The sequence below is a fragment of the Limanda limanda genome, chromosome 10, assembly GCF_963576545.1.
Source record: "Limanda limanda chromosome 10, fLimLim1.1, whole genome shotgun sequence".
In the NCBI taxonomy this organism is placed as follows: domain Eukaryota; kingdom Metazoa; phylum Chordata; class Actinopteri; order Pleuronectiformes; family Pleuronectidae; genus Limanda; species Limanda limanda.
The window spans coordinates 5825382-5846451 of NC_083645.1; the positions used below are offsets into that span (position 1 = coordinate 5825382).

The window sequence follows — 21070 nt, forward strand, 5'->3', positions numbered from 1 at the left end:
CGCCACTCTGCTCTTATACATTGAACCAGTTTCAGATGAACAGAGTCTATGGTTTCTTGGGTTTGCTTATCAGTTAAATCAACTGGACTTGGAGGAAAATATTGGCAAATGTGAAGCAATGTTCCTCAATGGGAAGGTGCACAGTGTTACCTTGTTTGAAAACGAGACTGGAGAGAAACTACCTCCTGCACGCTTCATTGGACATTCCTTATGTGACATAGCTTAGCTGGCTGTTGCAGTTTTGAACAAAAAGAGATCTTCTAATAGTAGATCAGCTGCAAGTTCCCAATATATTCAACTGACAGTCTATTGGCAGTGGTGGGATTTGAACCCACGCCTCCTGAGAGACTGGAGCCTTAATCCAGCTCCTTCGACCTCTCGGCCACACTACCATTATGAACTATTTTAACAAAACGAACCGGAGGCGTTCAGATGTATATTCCACTTTGATGGCAATTGGACAATCAAATCGAAGACACATACGGAAGAACATTCAAAACTTCAAACACATACCCTGTGGGGGTATAAAGCAATAACTCAAGGTCCAAAGACCACAAAACTATCAGCCAAGTTAAGGGCTTCAACTCTTGGGTCTATTCTGTCACATTTTCAACATCAAAAGCCAAAGCAAGTCACTTTCAGCAGGTGGTGAGTTCATGTTCAGAAGGAAAGGGAAACATAACAGATAACATGGGAGTGGATAATGGATTCCTTTAGCAGAGGATGGTTTCGATCCATCGACCTCTGGGTTATGGGCCCAGCACGCTTCCGCTGCGCCACTCTGCTCTTATACACTGAACCAGTTTCAGATGAACAGAGTCTATGGTTTCTTGGGTTTGCTTATCAGTTAAATCAACTGGACTTGGAGGAAAATATTGGCAAATGTGAAGCAATGTTCCTCAATGGGAAGGTGCACAGTGTTACCTTGTTTGAAAACGAGACTGGAGAGAAACTACCTCCTGCACGCTTCATTGGACATTCCTTATGCTACAGAGCTTAGCTTCTTGTTATAGTTTTGAACAACAAAATATCTTCTTATAGTAGATCAGCTGCAAGTAGCCAATACATTCAACTGACAGTCTTTTGGCAGTGGTGGGATTTGAACCCACGCCTCCTAAGAGACTGGAGCCTTAATCCAGCACCTTTGACGACACGGCCACACTACCGTTAGGAACTAGTTTTTACCAAAACGAACCGGAGGCGTTCAGATGTATGTTCCACTTTGAAGACAATTGGACAATCGAATCGAAGACACATACGAAAGAACATTCAAAACTTCAAACACATAGCCAGTGGGGGTATAAAGGAATTACTCAAGGTCAAAAGACCACAAAACTATCAGCCAAGTTAAGGGCTTCAACTCTTGGGTCTATTCTGTCACATTTTCAACTTCAAAAGCCAAAGCAAGTCACTTTCAGCAGGTGGTGAGTTCATGTTCAGAAGGAAAGGGAAACATAACAGATAACATGGGAGTGGATAAAGGATTCCTTTAGCAGAGGATGGTTTCGATCCATCGACCTCTGGGTTATGGGCCCAGCACGCTTCCGGTGCGCCAATATGCTCTTATACACTAAACCAGTTTCAGATGAAGACAGTCTATGGTTTCTTGGCTTTGCTTATCAGTTAAATTAACTGGACTTGGAGGAAAATATTGGTAAATGTGAAGCAATGTTCCTCAATGGGAAGGTGCACAGTGTTACCTTGTTTGAAAACGAGACTGGAGAGAAACTACCTCCTGCACGCTTCATTGGACATTCCTTATGCTACATAGCTTAGCTGGCTGTTGCAGTTTTGAACAAAAAGAGATCTTCTAATAGTAGATCAGCTGCAAGTACCCGATATATTCAACTGACAGTCTATTGACAGTGGTGGGATTTGAACCCACGCCTCCTGAGAGACTGGAGCCTTAATCCAGCGCCTTTGACCACTCGGCCACACTACCGTTAGGAACTAGTTTTTACCAAAACGAACCGGAGTCGTTCAGATGTATGTTCCACTTTGAAGACAATTGGACAATCGAATCGAAGACACATACGAAAGAACATTCAAAACTTCAAACACATAGCCAGTGGGGGTATAAAGCAATTACTCAAGATCAAAAGACCACAAAACTATCAGCCAAGTTAAGGGCTTCAACTGTTGGGTCTATTCTGTCACATTTTCAACTTCAAAAGCCAAAGCAAGTCACTTTCAGCAGGTGGTGAGTTCATGTTCAGAAGGAAAGGGAAACATACCAGATAACATGGGAGTGGATAAAGGATTCCTTTAGCAGAGGATGGTTTCGATCCATCGACCTCTGGGTTATGGGCCCAGCACGCTTCCGGTGCGCCACTCTGCTCTTATACACTAAACCAGTTTCAGATGAAGACAGTCTATGGTTTCTTGGGTTTGGTTATCAGTTACATTAACTGGACATGGAGGAAAATATTGGCAAATGTGAAGCAATGTTCCTCAATCGGAAGGTGCACAGTGTTACCTTGTTTGAAAACGAGACTGGAGAGAAACTACCTCCTGCACGCTTCATTGGACATTCCTTATGCTACATAGCTTAGCTGGCTGTTGCAGTTTTGAATAACAAGAGATCTTATTATAGTAGATCAGCTGCAAGTTCGCAATAAATTCAACTAACAGTCTATTGGCAGTGGTGGGATCCGCTGCGCCACTCTGCTCTTATACATTGGACAAGTTTCAAATGAAGACAGTCTATGGTTTCTTGGGTTTGCTTATCAGTTAAATTAACTGGACTTGGAGGAAAAAATTGGTAAATGTGAAGGAATGTTACTCAATGGGAATGTGCACACTGTTACCTTGTTTGAAAACGAGACTGGAGAGAAACTACCTCCTGCACGCTTCATTGGACATTCCTTATGCTACAGAGCTTTGCTGGCTGTGGCAGTTTTGAACAACAAGAGATCTTCTTATAGTAGATCAGCTGCAAGTAGCCAATACATTCAACTGACAGTCTTTTGGCAGTGGTGGGATTTGAACCCACGCCTCCTAAGAGACTGGAGCCTTAATCCAGCGCCTTTGACCACTCGGCCACACTACCGTTATGAACTACTTTACCAAAACGAACCGGAGGCGTTCAGATGTATATTCCACTTTGATGACAATTGGACAATAATATCGAAGACACATACGGAAGAACATTCAAAACTTCAAACACATACCCTGTGGGGGTACAAAGCAATAACTCAAGGTCCAAAGACGACAAAACTATCAGCCAAGTTAAGGGCTTCAACTCTTGGGTCTATTCTGTCACATTTTCAACATCAAAAGCCAAAGCAAGTCACTTTCAGCAGGTGGTGAGTTCATGTTCAGAAGGAAAGGGAAACATAACAGATAACATGGGAGTGGAAAAAGGATTCCTTTAGCAGAGGATGGTTTCGATCCATCGACCTCTGGGTTACCGGCCCAGCACGCTTCCGCTGCGCCACTCTGCTCTTATACACTGAACCAGTTTCAGATGAACAGAGTCTATGGTTTCTTGGGTTTGCTTATCAGTTAAATCAACTGGACTTGGAGGAAAATATTGGCAAATGTGAAGCAATGTTCCTCAATGGGAAGGTGCACAGTGTTACCTTGTTTGAAAACGAGACTGGAGAGAAACTACCTCCTGCACGCTTCATTGGACATTCCTTATGCTACATAGCTTAGCTGGCTATTGCAGTTTTGAATTACAAGAGATCTTCTAATAGTAGATCAGCTGCAAGTACCCAATATATTCAACTGACAGTCTTTTGGCAGTGGTGGGATTTGAACCCACGCCTCCTGAGAGACTGGAGCCTAAATCCAGCGCCTTTGACCACTCGGCCACACTACCGTTAGGAACTAGTTTTTACCAAAACGAACCGGAGGCGTTCAGATGTATATTCCACTTTGATGACAATTGGACAATCAAATCGAAGACACATACGGAAGAACATTCAAAACTTCAAACACATAGCCAGTGGGGGTATAAAGCAATTACTCAAGATCAAAAGACCACTAAACTATCAGCCAAGTTAAGGGCTTCAACTCTTGGGTCTATTCTGTCACATTTTCAACTTCAAAAGCCAAAGCAAGTCACTTTCAGCAGGAGGTGAGTTCATGTTCAGAAGGAAAGGGAAACATAACAGATAACATGGGAGTGGATAAAGGATTGTTTTAGCAGAGGATGGTTTCGATCCATCGACCTCTGGGTTATGGGCCCAGCACGCTTCCGCTGCGCCACTCTGCTCTTATACACTGAACCAGTTTCAGATGAACACAGTCTATGGTTTCTTGGGTTTGCTTATCAGTTAAATCAACTGGACTTGGAGGAAAAGATTGGCAAATGTGAAGAAATGTGCCTCAATGGGAAGGTGCACAGTGTTACCTTGTTTGAAAATGAGACTGGAGAGAAACTACCTCCTGCACGAATCATTGGAAATTCCTTATGCTACAGAGCTCAGCTTCTTGTTATAGTTTTGAACAACAAGATATCTTCTTATAGTAGATCAGCTGCAAGTAGCCAATACATTCAACTGTAGTCTTTTGGCAGTGGTGGGATTTGAACCCACGCCTCCTAAGAGACTGGAGCCTTAATCCAGCGCCTTTGACCACTCGGCCACACTACCGTTGGGAACTAGTTTTTACCAAAACAATCCGGAGGCGTTCAGATGTATATTCCACTTTGATGACAATTGGACAATCAAATCGAAGACACATACGGAAGAACATTGGAAACTTCAAACACATACCCTGCGGGGGTATAAAGCAATTACTCAAGGTCAAAAGACCACAAAACTATCAGCCAAGTTAAGGGCTTCAAATCTTGGGTCTATTCTGTCACATTTTCAACTTCAAAAGCCAAAGCAAGTCACTTTCAGCAGGTGGTGAGTTCATGTTCAGAAGGAAAGGGAAACATAACAGATAACATGGGAGTGGATAAAGGATTCCTTCAGCAGAGGATGGTTTCGATCCATCGACCTCTGGGCCCAGCACGCTTCCGCTGCGCCACTCTGCTCTTATACATTGGACAAGTTTCAAATGAAGACAGTCTATGGTTTCTTGGGTTTGCTTATCAGTTAAATTAACTGGACTTGGAGGAAAAAATTGGTAAATGTGAAGCAATGTTCCTCAATGGGAATGTGCACAGTGTTACCTTGTTTGAAAACGAGACTGGAGAGAAACTACCTCCTGCACGCTTCATTGGACATTCCTTATGCTACAGAGCTTAGCTGGCTGTGGCAGTTTTGAACAACAAGAGATCTTCTTATAGTAGATCAGCTGCAAGTAGCCAATACATTCAACTGACAGTCTTTTGGCAGTGGTGGGATTTGAACCCACGCCTCCTAAGAGACTGGAGCCTTAATCCAGCGCCTTTGACCACTCGGCCACACTACTGTTATGAACTACTTTACCAAAACGAACCGGAGGCGTTCAGATGTATTGATTGTCACTTTGATGACAATTGGACAATAAAATCGAAGACACATACGGAAGAACATTCAAAACTTCAAACACATACCCTGTGGGGGTATAAAGCAATAACTCAAGGTCCAAAGACGACAAAACTATCAGCCAAGTTAAGGGCTTCAACTCTTGGGTCTATTCTGTCACATTTTCAACATCAAAAGCCAAAGCAAGTCACTTTCAGCAGGTGGTGAGTTCATGTTCAGAAGGAAAGGGAAACATAACAGATAACATGGGAGTGGATAAAGGATTCCTTTAGCAGAGGATGGTTTCGATCCATCGACCTCTGGGTTATGGGCCCAGCACGCTTCCGCTGCGCCACTCTGCTCTTATACACTGAACCAGTTTCAGATGAACAGAGTCTATGGTTTCTTGGGTTTGCTTATCAGTTAAATCAACTGGACTTGGAGGAAAAGATTGGCAAATGTGAAGCAATGTTCCTCAATGGGAATGTGCACAGTGTTACCTTGTTTGAAAACGAGACTGGAGAGAAACTACCTCCTGCACGCTTCATTGGACATTCCTTATGCTACATAGCTTAGCTGGCTGTTGCAGTTTTGAATAACAAGAGATCTTCTAATAGTAGATCAGCTGCAAGTACCCAATATATTCAACTGACAGTCTTTTGGCAGTGGTGGGATTTGAACCCACGCCTCCTGAGAGACTGGAGCCTAAATCCAGCGCCTTTGACCACTAGGCCACACTACCGTTAGGAACTAGTTTTTACCAAAACGAACCGGAGGCGTTCAGATGTATATTCCACTTTGATGACAATTGGACAATCAAATCGAAGACACATACGGAAGAACATTCAAAACTTCAAACACATAGCCAGTGGGGGTATAAAGCAATTACTCAAGATCAAAAGACCACTAAACTATCAGCCAAGTTAAGGGCTTCAACTCTTGGGTCTATTCTGTCACATTTTCAACTTCAAAAGCCAAAGCAAGTCACTTTCAGCAGGAGGTGAGTTCATGTTCAGAAGGAAAGGGAAACATAACAGATAACATGGGAGTGGATAAAGGATTGTTTTAGCAGAGGATGGTTTCGATCCATCGACCTCTGGGTTATGGGCCCAGCACGCTTCCGCTGCGCCACTCTGCTCTTATACACTGAACCAGTTTCAGATGAAGACAGTCTATGGTTTCTTGGGTTTGGTTATCAGTTACATTAACTGGACATGGAGGAAAATATTGGCAAATGTGAAGCAATGTTCCTCAATCGGAAGGTGCACAGTGTTACCTTGTTTGAAAACGAGACTGGAGAGAAACTACCTCCTGCACGCTTCATTGGACATTCCTTATGCTACAGAGCTCAGCTTCTTGTTATAGTTTTGAACAACAAGATATCTTCTTATAGTAGATCAGCTGCAAGTACCCAATATATTCAACTGACAGTCTTTTGGCAGTGGTGGGATTTGAACCCACGCCTCCTGAGAGACTGGAGCCTAAATCCAGCGCCTTTGACCACTCGGCCACACTACCGTTAGGAACTAGTTTTTACCAAAACGAACCGGAGGCGTTCAGATGTATATTCCACTTTGATGACAATTGGACAATCAAATCGAAGACACATACGGAAGAACATTCAAAACTTCAAACACATAGCCAGTGGGGGTATAAAGCAATTACTCAAGATCAAAAGACCACTAAACTATCAGCCAAGTTAAGGGCTTCAACTCTTGGGTCTATTCTGTCACATTTTCAACTTCAAAAGCCAAAGCAAGTCACTTTCAGCAGGAGGTGAGTTCATGTTCAGAAGGAAAGGGAAACATAACAGATAACATGGGAGTGGATAAAGGATTGTTTTAGCAGAGGATGGTTTCGATCCATCGACCTCTGGGTTATGGGCCCAGCACGCTTCCGCTGCGCCACTCTGCTCTTATACACTGAACCAGTTTCAGATGAACACAGTCTATGGTTTCTTGGGTTTGCTTATCAGTTAAATCAACTGGACTTGGAGGAAAAGATTGGCAAATGTGAAGAAATGTGCCTCAATGGGAAGGTGCACAGTGTTACCTTGTTTGAAAATGAGACTGGAGAGAAACTACCTCCTGCACGAATCATTGGAAATTCCTTATGCTACAGAGCTCAGCTTCTTGTTATAGTTTTGAACAACAAGATATCTTCTTATAGTAGATCAGCTGCAAGTAGCCAATACATTCAACTGTAGTCTTTTGGCAGTGGTGGGATTTGAACCCACGCCTCCTAAGAGACTGGAGCCTTAATCCAGCGCCTTTGACCACTCGGCCACACTACCGTTGGGAACTAGTTTTTACCAAAACAAACCGGAGGCGTTCAGATGTATATTCCACTTTGATGACAATTGGACAATCAAATCGAAGACACATACGGAAGAACATTGGAAACTTCAAACACATACCCTGCGGGGGTATAAAGCAATTACTCAAGGTCAAAAGACCACAAAACTATCAGCCAAGTTAAGGGCTTCAAATCTTGGGTCTATTCTGTCACATTTTCAACTTCAAAAGCCAAAGCAAGTCACTTTCAGCAGGTGGTGAGTTCATGTTCAGAAGGAAAGGGAAACATAACAGATAACATGGGAGTGGATAAAGGCTTCCTTCAGCAGAGGATGGTTTCGATCCATCGACCTCTGGGCCCAGCACGCTTCCGCTGCGCCACTCTGCTCTTATACATTGGACAAGTTTCAAATGAAGACAGTCTATGGTTTCTTGGGTTTGCTTATCAGTTAAATTAACTGGACTTGGAGGAAAAAATTGGTAAATGTGAAGCAATGTTCCTCAATGGGAATGTGCACAGTGTTACCTTGTTTGAAAACGAGACTGGAGAGAAACTACCTCCTGCACGCTTCATTGGACATTCCTTATGCTATAGAGCTTAGCTGGCTGTGGCAGTTTTGAACAACAAGAGATCTTCTTATAGTAGATCAGCTGCAAGTAGCCAATACATTCAACTGACAGTCTTTTGGCAGTGGTGGGATTTGAACCCACGCCTCCTAAGAGACTGGAGCCTTAATCCAGCGCCTTTGACCACTCGGCCACACTACCGTTATGAACTACTTTACCAAAACGAACCGGAGGCGTTCAGATGTATATTCCACTTTGATGACAATTGGACAATAAAATCGAAGACACATACGGAAGAACATTCAAAACTTCAAACACATACCCTGTGGGGGTATAAAGCAATAACTCAAGGTCCAAAGACGACAAAACTATCAGCCAAGTTAAGGGCTTCAACTCTTGGGTCTATTCTGTCACATTTTCAACATCAAAAGCCAAAGCAAGTCACTTTCAGCAGGTGGTGAGTTCATGTTCAGAAGGAAAGGGAAACATAACAGATAACATGGGAGTGGATAAAGGATTCCTTTAGCAGAGGATGGTTTCGATCCATCGACCTCTGGGTTATGGGCCCAGCACGCTTCCGGTGCGCCACTCTGCTCTTAAAAACTAAACCAGTTTCAGATGAAGACAGTCTATGGTTTCTTGGCTTTGCTTATCAGTTAAATTAACTGGACTTGGAGGAAAATATTGGCAAATGTGAAGCAATGTTCCTCAATGGGAAGGTGCACAGTGTTACCTTGTTTGAAAACGAGACTGGAGAGAAACTACCTCCTGCACGCTTCATTGGACATTCCTTATGCTACATAGCTTAGCAGGCTGTTGCAGTTTTGAACAAAAAGAGATCTTCTAATAGTACATCAGCTGCAAGTAGCCAATACATTCAACTGACAGTCTTTTGGCAGTGGTGGGATGTGAACCCACGCCTCCTAAGAGACTGGAGCCTTAATCCAGCACCTTTGACCACTCTGCCACACTACCGTTAGGAACTAGTTTTTACCTAAACGAACCTGAGGCGTTCAGATGTATGTTCCACTTTGAAGACAATTGGACAATCGAATCGAAGACACATACGAAAGAACATTGAAACTTCAAACACATAGCCAGTGGGGGTATAAAGCAATTACTCAAGATCAAAAGATCACAAAACTATCAGCCAAGTTAAGGGCTTCAACTGTTGGGTCTATTCTGTCAAATTTTCAATTTCAAAAGCCAAAGCAAGTCACTCTCAGCAGGAGGTGAGTTCATGTTCAGAAGGAAAGGGAAACATAACAGATAACATGGGAGTGGATAAAGGATTCCTTTAGCAGAGGATGGTTTCGATCCATCGACCTCTGGGTTATGGGCCCAGCACGCTTCCGGTGCGCCACTCTGCTCTTGTAAACTAAACCAGTTTCAGATGAAGACAGTCTATGGTTTCTTGGCTTTGCTTATCAGTTAAATTAACTGGACTTGGAGGAAAATATTGGCAAATGTGAAGCAATGTTCCTCAATGGGAAGGTGCACAGTGTTACCTTGTTTGAAAACGAGACTGGAGAGAAACTACCTCCTGCACGCTTCATTGGACATTCCTTATGCTACATAGCTTAGCTGGCTGTTGCAGTTTTGAACAAAAAGAGATCTTCTAATAGTAGATCAGCTGCAAGTACCCAATATATTCAACTGACAGTCTACTGGCAGTGGTGGGATTTGAACCCACGCCTCCTGAGAGACTGGAGCCTAAATCCAGCGCCTTTGACCACTCGGCCACACTACCGTTAGGAACTAGTTTTTACCAAAACGAACCGGAGTCGTTCAGATGTATATTCCACTTTGATGACAATTGGACAATCAAATCGAAGACACATACGGAAGAACATTCAAAACTTCAAACACATAGCCAGTGGGGGTATAAAGCAATTACTCAAGATCAAAATACCACAAAACTATCAGCCAAGTTAAGGGCTTCAACTGTTGGGTCTATTCTGTCAAATTTTCAATTTCAAAAGCCAAAGCAAGTCACTTTCAGCAGGAGGTGAGTTCATGTTCAGAAGGAAAGGGAAACATAACAGATAACATGGGAGTGGATAAAGGATTCCTTTAGCAGAGGATGGTTTCGATCCATCGACCTCTGGGTTATGGGCCCAGCACGCTTCCGCTGCGCCACTCTGCTCTTATACACTGAACCAGTTTCAGATGAACACAGTCTATGGTTTCTTGGGTTTGCTTATCAGTTAAATCAACTGGACTTGGAGGAAAAGATTGGCAAATGTGAAGCAATGTTCCTCAATCGGAAGGTGCACAGTGTTACCTTGTTTGAAAACGAGACTGGAGAGAAACTACCTCCTGCACGCTTCATTGGACATTCCTTATGCTACATAGCTTAGCTGGCTGTTGCAGTTTTGAATAACAAGAGATCTTATTATAGTACATCAGCTGCAAGTAGCCAATACATTCAACTGACAGTCTTTTGGCAGTGGTGGGATGTGAACCCACGCCTCCTAAGAGACTGGAGCCTTAATCCAGCACCTTTGACCACTCTGCCACACTACCGTTAGGAACTAGTTTTTACCTAAACGAACCTGAGGCGTTCAGATGTATGTTCCACTTTGAAGACAATTGGACAATCGAATCGAAGACACATACGAAAGAACATTCAAAACTTCAAACACATAGCCAGTGGGGGTATAAAGCAATTACTCAAGATCAAAAGATCACAAAACTATCAGCCAAGTTAAGGGCTTCAACTGTTGGGTCTATTCTGTCAAATTTTCAATTTCAAAAGCCAAAGCAAGTCACTTTCAGCAGGAGGTGAGTTCATGTTCAGAAGGAAAGGGAAACATAACAGATAACATGGGAGTGGATAAAGGATTCCTTTAGCAGAGGATGGTTTCGATCCATCGACCTCTGGGTTATGGGCCCAGCACGCTTCCGCTGCGCCACTCTGCTCTTATACACTGAACCAGTTTCAGATGAACACAGTCTATGGTTTCTTGGGTTTGCTTATCAGTTAAATCAACTGGACTTGGAGGAAAAGATTGGCAAATGTGAAGCAATGTTCCTCAATCGGAAGGTGCACAGTGTTACCTTGTTTGAAAACGAGACTGGAGAGAAACTACCTCCTGCACGCTTCATTGGACATTCCTTATGCTACATAGCTTAGCTGGCTGTTGCAGTTTTGAATAACAAGAGATCTTATTATAGTACATCAGCTGCAAGTAGCCAATACATTCAACTGACAGTCTTTTGGCAGTGGTGGGATGTGAACCCACGCCTCCTAAGAGACTGGAGCCTTAATCCAGCACCTTTGACCACTCTGCCACACTACCGTTAGGAACTAGTTTTTACCTAAACGAACCTGAGGCGTTCAGATGTATGTTCCACTTTGAAGACAATTGGACAATCGAATCGAAGACACATACGAAAGAACATTCAAAACTTCAAACACATAGCCAGTGGGGGTATAAAGCAATTACTCAAGATCAAAAGATCACAAAACTATCAGCCAAGTTAAGGGCTTCAACTGTTGGGTCTATTCTGTCAAATTTTCAATTTCAAAAGCCAAAGCAAGTCACTCTCAGCAGGAGGTGAGTTCATGTTCAGAAGGAAAGGGAAACATAACAGATAACATGGGAGTGGATAAAGGATTCCTTTAGCAGAGGATGGTTTCGATCCATCGACCTCTGGGTTATGGGCCCAGCACGCTTCCGGTGCGCCACTCTGCTCTTGTAAACTAAACCAGTTTCAGATGAAGACAGTCTATGGTTTCTTGGCTTTGCTTATCAGTTAAATTAACTGGACTTGGAGGAAAATATTGGCAAATGTGAAGCAATGTTCCTCAATGGGAAGGTGCACAGTGTTACCTTGTTTGAAAACGAGACTGGAGAGAAACTACCTCCTGCACGCTTCATTGGACATTCCTTATGCTACATAGCTTAGCTGGCTGTTGCAGTTTTGAACAAAAAGAGATCTTCTAATAGTAGATCAGCTGCAAGTACCCAATATATTCAACTGACAGTCTACTGGCAGTGGTGGGATTTGAACCCACGCCTCCTGAGAGACTGGAGCCTAAATCCAGCGCCTTTGACCACTCGGCCACACTACCGTTAGGAACTAGTTTTTACCAAAACGAACCGGAGTCGTTCAGATGTATATTCCACTTTGATGACAATTGGACAATCAAATCGAAGACACATACGGAAGAACATTCAAAACTTCAAACACATAGCCAGTGGGGGTATAAAGCAATTACTCAAGATCAAAATACCACAAAACTATCAGCCAAGTTAAGGGCTTCAACTGTTGGGTCTATTCTGTCAAATTTTCAATTTCAAAAGCCAAAGCAAGTCACTTTCAGCAGGAGGTGAGTTCATGTTCAGAAGGAAAGGGAAACATAACAGATAACATGGGAGTGGATAAAGGATTCCTTTAGCAGAGGATGGTTTCGATCCATCGACCTCTGGGTTATGGGCCCAGCACGCTTCCGCTGCGCCACTCTGCTCTTATACACTGAACCAGTTTCAGATGAACACAGTCTATGGTTTCTTGGGTTTGCTTATCAGTTAAATCAACTGGACTTGGAGGAAAAGATTGGCAAATGTGAAGCAATGTTCCTCAATCGGAAGGTGCACAGTGTTACCTTGTTTGAAAACGAGACTGGAGAGAAACTACCTCCTGCACGCTTCATTGGACATTCCTTATGCTACATAGCTTAGCTGGCTGTTGCAGTTTTGAATAACAAGAGATCTTATTATAGTACATCAGCTGCAAGTAGCCAATACATTCAACTGACAGTCTTTTGGCAGTGGTGGGATGTGAACCCACGCCTCCTAAGAGACTGGAGCCTTAATCCAGCACCTTTGACCACTCTGCCACACTACCGTTAGGAACTAGTTTTTACCTAAACGAACCTGAGGCGTTCAGATGTATGTTCCACTTTGAAGACAATTGGACAATCGAATCGAAGACACATACGAAAGAACATTCAAAACTTCAAACACATAGCCAGTGGGGGTATAAAGCAATTACTCAAGATCACAAGATCACAAAACTATCAGCCAAGTTAAGGGCTTCAACTGTTGGGTCTATTCTGTCAAATTTTCAATTTCAAAAGCCAAAGCAAGTCACTCTCAGCAGGAGGTGAGTTCATGTTCAGAAGGAAAGGGAAACATAACAGATAACATGGGAGTGGATAAAGGATTCCTTTAGCAGAGGATGGTTTCGATCCATCGACCTCTGGGTTATGGGCCCAGCACGCTTCCGGTGCGCCACTCTGCTCTTATAAACTAAACCAGTTTCAGATGAAGACAGTCTATGGTTTCTTGGCTTTGCTTATCAGTTAAATTAACTGGACTTGGAGGAAAATATTGGCAAATGTGAAGCAATGTTCCTCAATGGGAAGGTGCACAGTGTTACCTTGTTTGAAAACGAGACTGGAGAGAAACTACCTCCTGCACGCTTCATTGGACATTCCTTATGCTACATAGCTTAGCTGGCTGTTGCAGTTTTGAACAAAAAGAGATCTTCTAATAGTAGATCAGCTGCAAGTACCCAATATATTCAACTGACAGTCTACTAGCAGTGGTGGGATTTGAACCCACGCCTCCTGAGAGACTGGAGCCTAAATCCAGCGCCTTTGACCACTCGGCCACACTACCGTTAGGAACTACTTTACCAAAACGAACCGGAGTCGTTTAGATGTATATTCCACTTTGACGACAATTGGACAATCAAATCGAAGACACATACGGAAGAACATTCAAAACTTCAAACACATAGCCAGTGGGGGTATAAAGCAATTACTCAAGATCAAAAGACCACAATACTATCAGCCAAGTTAAGAGCTTCAACTGTTGGGTCTATTCTGTCAAATTTTCAATTTCAAAAGCCAAAGCAAGTCACTTTCAGCAGGAGGTGAGTTCATGTTCAGAAGGAAAAGGAAACATAACAGATAACATGGGAGTGGATAAAGGATTCCTTTAGCAGAGGATGGTTTCGATCCATCGACCTCTGGGTTATGGGCCCAGCACGCTTCCGGTGCGCCACTCTGCTCTTATACACTGAACCAGTTTCAGATGAACACAGTCTATGGTTTCTTGGGTTTGCTTATCAGTTAAATCAACTGGACTTGGAGGAAAAGATTGGCAAATGTGAAGCAATGTGCCTCAATGGGAAGGTGCACAGTGTTAACTTGTTTGAAAACGAGACTGGAGAGAAACTACCTCCTGCACGAATCATTGGAAATTCCTTATGCTACAGAGCTTAGCTTCTTGTTATAGTTTTGAACAACAAGATATCCTCTTATAGTAGATCAGCTGCAAGTAGCCAATACATTCAACTGTAGTGTTTTGGCAGTGGAGGGATTTGAACCCACGCCTCCTAAGAGACTGGAGCCTAAATCCAGCGCCTTTGACCACTCGGCCACACTACCGTTAGGAACTAGTTTTTACCAAAACAAACCGGAGGCGTTCAGATGTATATTCCACTTTGATGACAATTGGACAATCAAATCGAAGACACATACGGAAGAACATTGGAAACTTCAAACACATACCCTGCGGGGGTATAAAGCAATTACTCAAGGTCAAAAGACCACAAAACTATCAGCCAAGTTAAGGGCTTCAAATCTTGGGTCTATTCTGTCACATTTTCAACTTCAAAAGCCAAAGCAAGTCACTTTCAGCAGGTGGTGAGTTCATGTTCAGAAGGAAAGGGAAACATAACAGATAACATGGGAGTGGATAAAGGCTTCCTTCAGCAGAGGATGGTTTCGATCCATCGACCTCTGGGCCCAGCACGCTTCCGCTGCGCCACTCTGCTCTTATACATTGGACAAGTTTCAAATGAAGACAGTCTATGGTTTCTTGGGTTTGCTTATCAGTTAAATTAACTGGACTTGGAGGAAAAAATTGGTAAATGTGAAGCAATGTTCCTCAATGGGAATGTGCACAGTGTTACCTTGTTTGAAAACGAGACTGGAGAGAAACTACCTCCTGCACGCTTCATTGGACATTCCTTATGCTACAGAGCTTAGCTGGCTGTGGCAGTTTTGAACAACAAGAGATCTTCTTATAGTAGATCAGCTGCAAGTAGCCAATACATTCAACTGACAGTCTTTTGGCAGTGGTGGGATTTGAACCCACGCCTCCTAAGAGACTGGAGCCTTAATCCAGCGCCTTTGACCACTCGGCCACACTACCGTTATGAACTACTTTACCAAAACGAACCGGAGGCGTTCAGATGTATTGATTGTCACTTTGATGACAATTGGACAATAAAATCGAAGACACATACGGAAGAACATTCAAAACTTCAAACACATACCCTGTGGGGGTATAAAGCAATAACTCAAGGTCCAAAGACGACAAAACTATCAGCCAAGTTAAGGGCTTCAACTCTTGGGTCTATTCTGTCACATTTTCAACATCAAAAGCCAAAGCAAGTCACTTTCAGCAGGTGGTGAGTTCATGTTCAGAAGGAAAGGGAAACATAACAGATAACATGGGAGTGGATAAAGGATTCCTTTAGCAGAGGATGGTTTCGATCCATCGACCTCTGGGTTATGGGCCCAGCACGCTTCCGCTGCGCCACTCTGCTCTTATACACTGAACCAGTTTCAGATGAACAGAGTCTATGGTTTCTTGGGTTTGCTTATCAGTTAAATCAACTGGACTTGGAGGAAAAGATTGGCAAATGTGAAGCAATGTTCCTCAATGGGAATGTGCACAGTGTTACCTTGTTTGAAAACGAGACTGGAGAGAAACTACCTCCTGCACGCTTCATTGGACATTCCTTATGCTACATAGCTTAGCTGGCTGTTGCAGTTTTGAATAACAAGAGATCTTCTAATAGTAGATCAGCTGCAAGTACCCAATATATTCAACTGACAGTCTTTTGGCAGTGGTGGGATTTGAACCCACGCCTCCTGAGAGACTGGAGCCTAAATCCAGCGCCTTTGACCACTAGGCCACACTACCGTTAGGAACTAGTTTTTACCAAAACGAACCGGAGGCGTTCAGATGTATATTCCACTTTGATGACAATTGGACAATCAAATCGAAGACACATACGGAAGAACATTCAAAACTTCAAACACATAGCCAGTGGGGGTATAAAGCAATTACTCAAGATCAAAAGACCACTAAACTATCAGCCAAGTTAAGGGCTTCAACTCTTGGGTCTATTCTGTCACATTTTCAACTTCAAAAGCCAAAGCAAGTCACTTTCAGCAGGAGGTGAGTTCATGTTCAGAAGGAAAGGGAAACATAACAGATAACATGGGAGTGGATAAAGGATTGTTTTAGCAGAGGATGGTTTCGATCCATCGACCTCTGGGTTATGGGCCCAGCACGCTTCCGCTGCGCCACTCTGCTCTTATACACTGAACCAGTTTCAGATGAAGACAGTCTATGGTTTCTTGGGTTTGGTTATCAGTTACATTAACTGGACATGGAGGAAAATATTGGCAAATGTGAAGCAATGTTCCTCAATCGGAAGGTGCACAGTGTTACCTTGTTTGAAAACGAGACTGGAGAGAAACTACCTCCTGCACGCTTCATTGGACATTCCTTATGCTACAGAGCTCAGCTTCTTGTTATAGTTTTGAACAACAAGATATCTTCTTATAGTAGATCAGCTGCAAGTACCCAATATATTCAACTGACAGTCTTTTGGCAGTGGTGGGATTTGAACCCACGCCTCCTGAGAGACTGGAGCCTAAATCCAGCGCCTTTGACCACTCGGCCACACTACCGTTAGGAACTAGTTTTTACCAAAACGAACCGGAGGCGTTCAGATGTATATTCCACTTTGATGACAATTGGACAATCAAATCGAAGACACATACGGAAGAACATTCAAAACTTCAAACACATAGCCAGTGGGGGTATAAAGCAATTACTCAAGATCAAAAGACCACTAAACTATCAGCCAAGTTAAGGGCTTCAACTCTTGGGTCTATTCTGTCACATTTTCAACTTCAAAAGCCAAAGCAAGTCACTTTCAGCAGGAGGTGAGTTCATGTTCAGAAGGAAAGGGAAACATAACAGATAACATGGGAGTGGATAAAGGATTGTTTTAGCAGAGGATGGTTTCGATCCATCGACCTCTGGGTTATGGGCCCAGCACGCTTCCGCTGCGCCACTCTGCTCTTATACACTGAACCAGTTTCAGATGAACACAGTCTATGGTTTCTTGGGTTTGCTTATCAGTTAAATCAACTGGACTTGGAGGAAAAGATTGGCAAATGTGAAGAAATGTGCCTCAATGGGAAGGTGCACAGTGTTACCTTGTTTGAAAATGAGACTGGAGAGAAACTACCTCCTGCACGAATCATTGGAAATTCCTTATGCTACAGAGCTCAGCTTCTTGTTATAGTTTTGAACAACAAGATATCTTCTTATAGTAGATCAGCTGCAAGTAGCCAATACATTCAACTGTAGTCTTTTGGCAGTGGTGGGATTTGAACCCACGCCTCCTAAGAGACTGGAGCCTTAATCCAGCGCCTTTGACCACTCGGCCACACTACCGTTGGGAACTAGTTTTTACCAAAACAAACCGGAGGCGTTCAGATGTATATTCCACTTTGATGACAATTGGACAATCAAATCGAAGACACATACGGAAGAACATTGGAAACTTCAAACACATACCCTGCGGGGGTATAAAGCAATTACTCAAGGTCAAAAGACCACAAAACTATCAGCCAAGTTAAGGGCTTCAAATCTTGGGTCTATTCTGTCACATTTTCAACTTCAAAAGCCAAAGCAAGTCACTTTCAGCAGGTGGTGAGTTCATGTTCAGAAGGAAAGGGAAACATAACAGATAACATGGGAGTGGATAAAGGCTTCCTTCAGCAGAGGATGGTTTCGATCCATCGACCTCTGGGCCCAGCACGCTTCCGCTGCGCCACTCTGCTCTTATACATTGGACAAGTTTCAAATGAAGACAGTCTATGGTTTCTTGGGTTTGCTTATCAGTTAAATTAACTGGACTTGGAGGAAAAAATTGGTAAATGTGAAGCAATGTTCCTCAATGGGAATGTGCACAGTGTTACCTTGTTTGAAAACGAGACTGGAGAGAAACTACCTCCTGCACGCTTCATTGGACATTCCTTATGCTATAGAGCTTAGCTGGCTGTGGCAGTTTTGAACAACAAGAGATCTTCTTATAGTAGATCAGCTGCAAGTAGCCAATACATTCAACTGACAGTCTTTTGGCAGTGGTGGGATTTGAACCCACGCCTCCTAAGAGACTGGAGCCTTAATCCAGCGCCTTTGACCACTCGGCCACACTACCGTTATGAACTACTTTACCAAAACGAACCGGAGGCGTTCAGATGTATATTCCACTTTGATGACAATTGGACAATAAAATCGAAGACACATACGGAAGAACATTCAAAACTTCAAACACATACCCTGTGGGGGTATAAAGCAATAACTCAAGGTCCAAAGACGACAAAACTATCAGCCAAGTTAAGGGCTTCAACTCTTGGGTCTATTCTGTCACATTTTCAACATCAAAAGCCAAAGCAAGTCACTTTCAGCAGGTGGTGAGTTCATGTTCAGAAGGAAAGGGAAACATAACAGATAACATGGGAGTGGATAAAGGATTCCTTTAGCAGAGGATGGTTTCGATCCATCGACCTCTGGGTTATGGGCCCAGCACGCTTCCGGTGCGCCACTCTGCTCTTAAAAACTAAACCAGTTTCAGATGAAGACAGTCTATGGTTTCTTGGCTTTGCTTATCAGTTAAATTAACTGGACTTGGAGGAAAATATTGGCAAATGTGAAGCAATGTTCCTCAATGGGAAGGTGCACAGTGTTACCTTGTTTGAAAACGAGACTGGAGAGAAACTACCTCCTGCACGCTTCATTGGACATTCCTTATGCTACATAGCTTAGCAGGCTGTTGCAGTTTTGAACAAAAAGAGATCTTCTAATAGTAGATCAGCTGCAAGTACCCAATATATTCAACTGACAGTGGTGGGATTTGAACCCACGCCTCCTGAGAGACTGGAGCCTAAATCCAGCGCCTTTGACCACTCGGCCACACTACCGTTAGGAACTAGTTTTTACCAAAACGAACCGGAGTCGTTCAGATGTATATTCCACTTTGATGACAATTGGACAATCAAATCGAAGACACATACGGAAGAACATTCAAAACTTCAAACACATAGCCAGTGGGGGTATAAAGCAATTACTCAAGATCAAAAGACCACAAAGCTATCAGCCAAGTTAAGGGCTTCAACTGTTGGGTCTATTCTGTCAAATTTTCAATTTCAAAAGCCAAAGCAAGTCACTTTCAGCAGGAGGTGAGTTCATGTTCAGAAGGAAAGGGAAACATAACAGATAACATGGGAGTGGATAAAGGATTCCTTTAGCAGAGGATGGTTTCGATCCATCGACCTCTGGATTATGGGCCCAGCACGCTTCCGCTGCGCCACTCTGCTCTTATACACTGAACCAGTTTCAGATGAACACAGTCTATGGTTTCTTGGGTTTGCTTATCAGTTAAATCAACTGGACTTGGAGGAAAAGATTGGCAAATGTGAAGCAATGTTCCTCAATCGGAAGGTGCACAGTGTTACCTTGTTTGAAAACGAGACTGGAGAGAAACTACCTCCTGCACGCTTCATTGGACATTCCTTATGCTACATAGCTTAGCTGGCTGTTGCAGTTTTGAATAACAAGAGATCTTATTATAGTACATCAGCTGCAAGTAGCCAATACATTCAACTGACAGTCTTTTGGCAGTGGTGGGATGTGAACCCACGCCTCCTAAGAGACTGGAGCCTTAATCCAGCACCTTTGACCACTCTGCCACACTACCGTTAGGAACTAGTTTTTACCTAAACGAACCTGAGGCGTTCAGATGTATGTTCCACTTTGAAGACAATTGGACAATCGAATCGAAGACACATACGAAAGAACATTCAAAACTTCAAACACATAGCCAGTGGGGGTATAAAGCAATTACTCAAGATCAAAAGATCACAAAACTATCAGCCAAGTTAAGGGCTTCAACTGTTGGGTCTATTCTGTCAAATTTTCAATTTCAAAAGCCAAAGCAAGTCACTCTCAGCAGGAGGTGAGTTCATGTTCAGAAGGAAAGGGAAACATAACAGATAACATGGGAGTGGATAAAGGATTCCTTTAGCAGAGGATGGTTTCGATCCATCGACCTCTGGGTTATGGGCCCAGCACGCTTCCGGTGCGCCACTCTGCTCTTGTAAACTAAACCAGTTTCAGATGAAGACAGTCTATGGTTTCTTGGCTTTGCTTATCAGTTAAATTAACTGGACTTGGAGGAAAATATTGGCAAATGTGAAGCAATGTTCCTCAATGGGAAGGTGCACAGTGTTACCTTGTTTGAAAACGAGACTGGAGAGAAACTACCTCCTGCACGCTTCATTGGACATTCCTTATGCTACATAGCTTAGCTGGCTGTTGCAGTTTTGAACAAAAAGAGATCTTCTAATAGTAGATCAGCTGCAAGTACCCAATATATTCAACTGACAGTCTACTGGCAGTGGTGGGATTTGAACCCACGCCTCCTGAGAGACTGGAGCCTAAATCCAGCGCCTTTGACCACTCGGCCACACTACCGTTAGGAACTAGTTTTTACCAAAACGAACCGGAGTCGTTCAGATGTATATTCCACTTTGATGACAATTGGACAATCAAATCGAAGACACATACGGAAGAACATTCAAAACTTCAAACACATAGCCAGTGGGGGTATAAAGCAATTACTCAAGATCAAAATACCACAAAACTATCAGCCAAGTTAAGGGCTTCAACTGTTGGGTCTATTCTGTCAAATTTTCAA

General features: G+C 43.1%; 21 non-coding genes across 21 annotated transcripts; all 21 read right to left on the reverse strand.

The window, feature by feature from the left end:
- Nucleotides 1-1860: 1860 nt before the first annotated feature.
- On the reverse strand, nt 1861-1942 carry trnal-aag (transfer RNA leucine (anticodon AAG)). The gene has a single exon. It is a non-coding gene; the product is annotated as a tRNA-Leu (tRNA).
- Nucleotides 1943-2967: 1025 nt separating this feature from the next.
- trnal-aag (transfer RNA leucine (anticodon AAG)) lies at nt 2968-3049 on the reverse strand. The gene has a single exon. It is a non-coding gene; the product is annotated as a tRNA-Leu (tRNA).
- Nucleotides 3050-3371: 322 nt separating this feature from the next.
- Nucleotides 3372-3443, reverse strand: trnat-ggu (transfer RNA threonine (anticodon GGU)). The gene has a single exon. It is a non-coding gene; the product is annotated as a tRNA-Thr (tRNA).
- A 298-nt stretch (nt 3444-3741) lies between these two features.
- Nucleotides 3742-3823, reverse strand: trnal-uag (transfer RNA leucine (anticodon UAG)). Its single transcript has one exon. It is a non-coding gene; the product is annotated as a tRNA-Leu (tRNA).
- Nucleotides 3824-4516: 693 nt separating this feature from the next.
- On the reverse strand, nt 4517-4598 carry trnal-aag (transfer RNA leucine (anticodon AAG)). The gene has a single exon. It is a non-coding gene; the product is annotated as a tRNA-Leu (tRNA).
- Nucleotides 4599-5285: 687 nt separating this feature from the next.
- trnal-aag (transfer RNA leucine (anticodon AAG)) lies at nt 5286-5367 on the reverse strand. The gene has a single exon. It is a non-coding gene; the product is annotated as a tRNA-Leu (tRNA).
- Nucleotides 5368-6062: 695 nt separating this feature from the next.
- trnal-uag (transfer RNA leucine (anticodon UAG)) lies at nt 6063-6144 on the reverse strand. Its single transcript has one exon. It is a non-coding gene; the product is annotated as a tRNA-Leu (tRNA).
- Nucleotides 6145-6838: 694 nt separating this feature from the next.
- Nucleotides 6839-6920, reverse strand: trnal-uag (transfer RNA leucine (anticodon UAG)). Its single transcript has one exon. It is a non-coding gene; the product is annotated as a tRNA-Leu (tRNA).
- A 693-nt stretch (nt 6921-7613) lies between these two features.
- Nucleotides 7614-7695, reverse strand: trnal-aag (transfer RNA leucine (anticodon AAG)). The gene has a single exon. It is a non-coding gene; the product is annotated as a tRNA-Leu (tRNA).
- Nucleotides 7696-8382: 687 nt separating this feature from the next.
- Nucleotides 8383-8464, reverse strand: trnal-aag (transfer RNA leucine (anticodon AAG)). Its single transcript has one exon. It is a non-coding gene; the product is annotated as a tRNA-Leu (tRNA).
- Nucleotides 8465-9931: 1467 nt separating this feature from the next.
- On the reverse strand, nt 9932-10013 carry trnal-uag (transfer RNA leucine (anticodon UAG)). The gene has a single exon. It is a non-coding gene; the product is annotated as a tRNA-Leu (tRNA).
- Nucleotides 10014-12259: 2246 nt separating this feature from the next.
- On the reverse strand, nt 12260-12341 carry trnal-uag (transfer RNA leucine (anticodon UAG)). The gene has a single exon. It is a non-coding gene; the product is annotated as a tRNA-Leu (tRNA).
- A 1470-nt stretch (nt 12342-13811) lies between these two features.
- On the reverse strand, nt 13812-13893 carry trnal-uag (transfer RNA leucine (anticodon UAG)). The gene has a single exon. It is a non-coding gene; the product is annotated as a tRNA-Leu (tRNA).
- A 691-nt stretch (nt 13894-14584) lies between these two features.
- Nucleotides 14585-14666, reverse strand: trnal-uag (transfer RNA leucine (anticodon UAG)). The gene has a single exon. It is a non-coding gene; the product is annotated as a tRNA-Leu (tRNA).
- Nucleotides 14667-15353: 687 nt separating this feature from the next.
- On the reverse strand, nt 15354-15435 carry trnal-aag (transfer RNA leucine (anticodon AAG)). The gene has a single exon. It is a non-coding gene; the product is annotated as a tRNA-Leu (tRNA).
- Nucleotides 15436-16130: 695 nt separating this feature from the next.
- trnal-uag (transfer RNA leucine (anticodon UAG)) lies at nt 16131-16212 on the reverse strand. The gene has a single exon. It is a non-coding gene; the product is annotated as a tRNA-Leu (tRNA).
- A 694-nt stretch (nt 16213-16906) lies between these two features.
- On the reverse strand, nt 16907-16988 carry trnal-uag (transfer RNA leucine (anticodon UAG)). Its single transcript has one exon. It is a non-coding gene; the product is annotated as a tRNA-Leu (tRNA).
- A 693-nt stretch (nt 16989-17681) lies between these two features.
- trnal-aag (transfer RNA leucine (anticodon AAG)) lies at nt 17682-17763 on the reverse strand. Its single transcript has one exon. It is a non-coding gene; the product is annotated as a tRNA-Leu (tRNA).
- A 687-nt stretch (nt 17764-18450) lies between these two features.
- trnal-aag (transfer RNA leucine (anticodon AAG)) lies at nt 18451-18532 on the reverse strand. The gene has a single exon. It is a non-coding gene; the product is annotated as a tRNA-Leu (tRNA).
- Nucleotides 18533-19213: 681 nt separating this feature from the next.
- trnal-uag (transfer RNA leucine (anticodon UAG)) lies at nt 19214-19295 on the reverse strand. Its single transcript has one exon. It is a non-coding gene; the product is annotated as a tRNA-Leu (tRNA).
- Nucleotides 19296-20765: 1470 nt separating this feature from the next.
- On the reverse strand, nt 20766-20847 carry trnal-uag (transfer RNA leucine (anticodon UAG)). Its single transcript has one exon. It is a non-coding gene; the product is annotated as a tRNA-Leu (tRNA).
- Between the last annotated feature and the right edge of the window lie 223 nt (nt 20848-21070).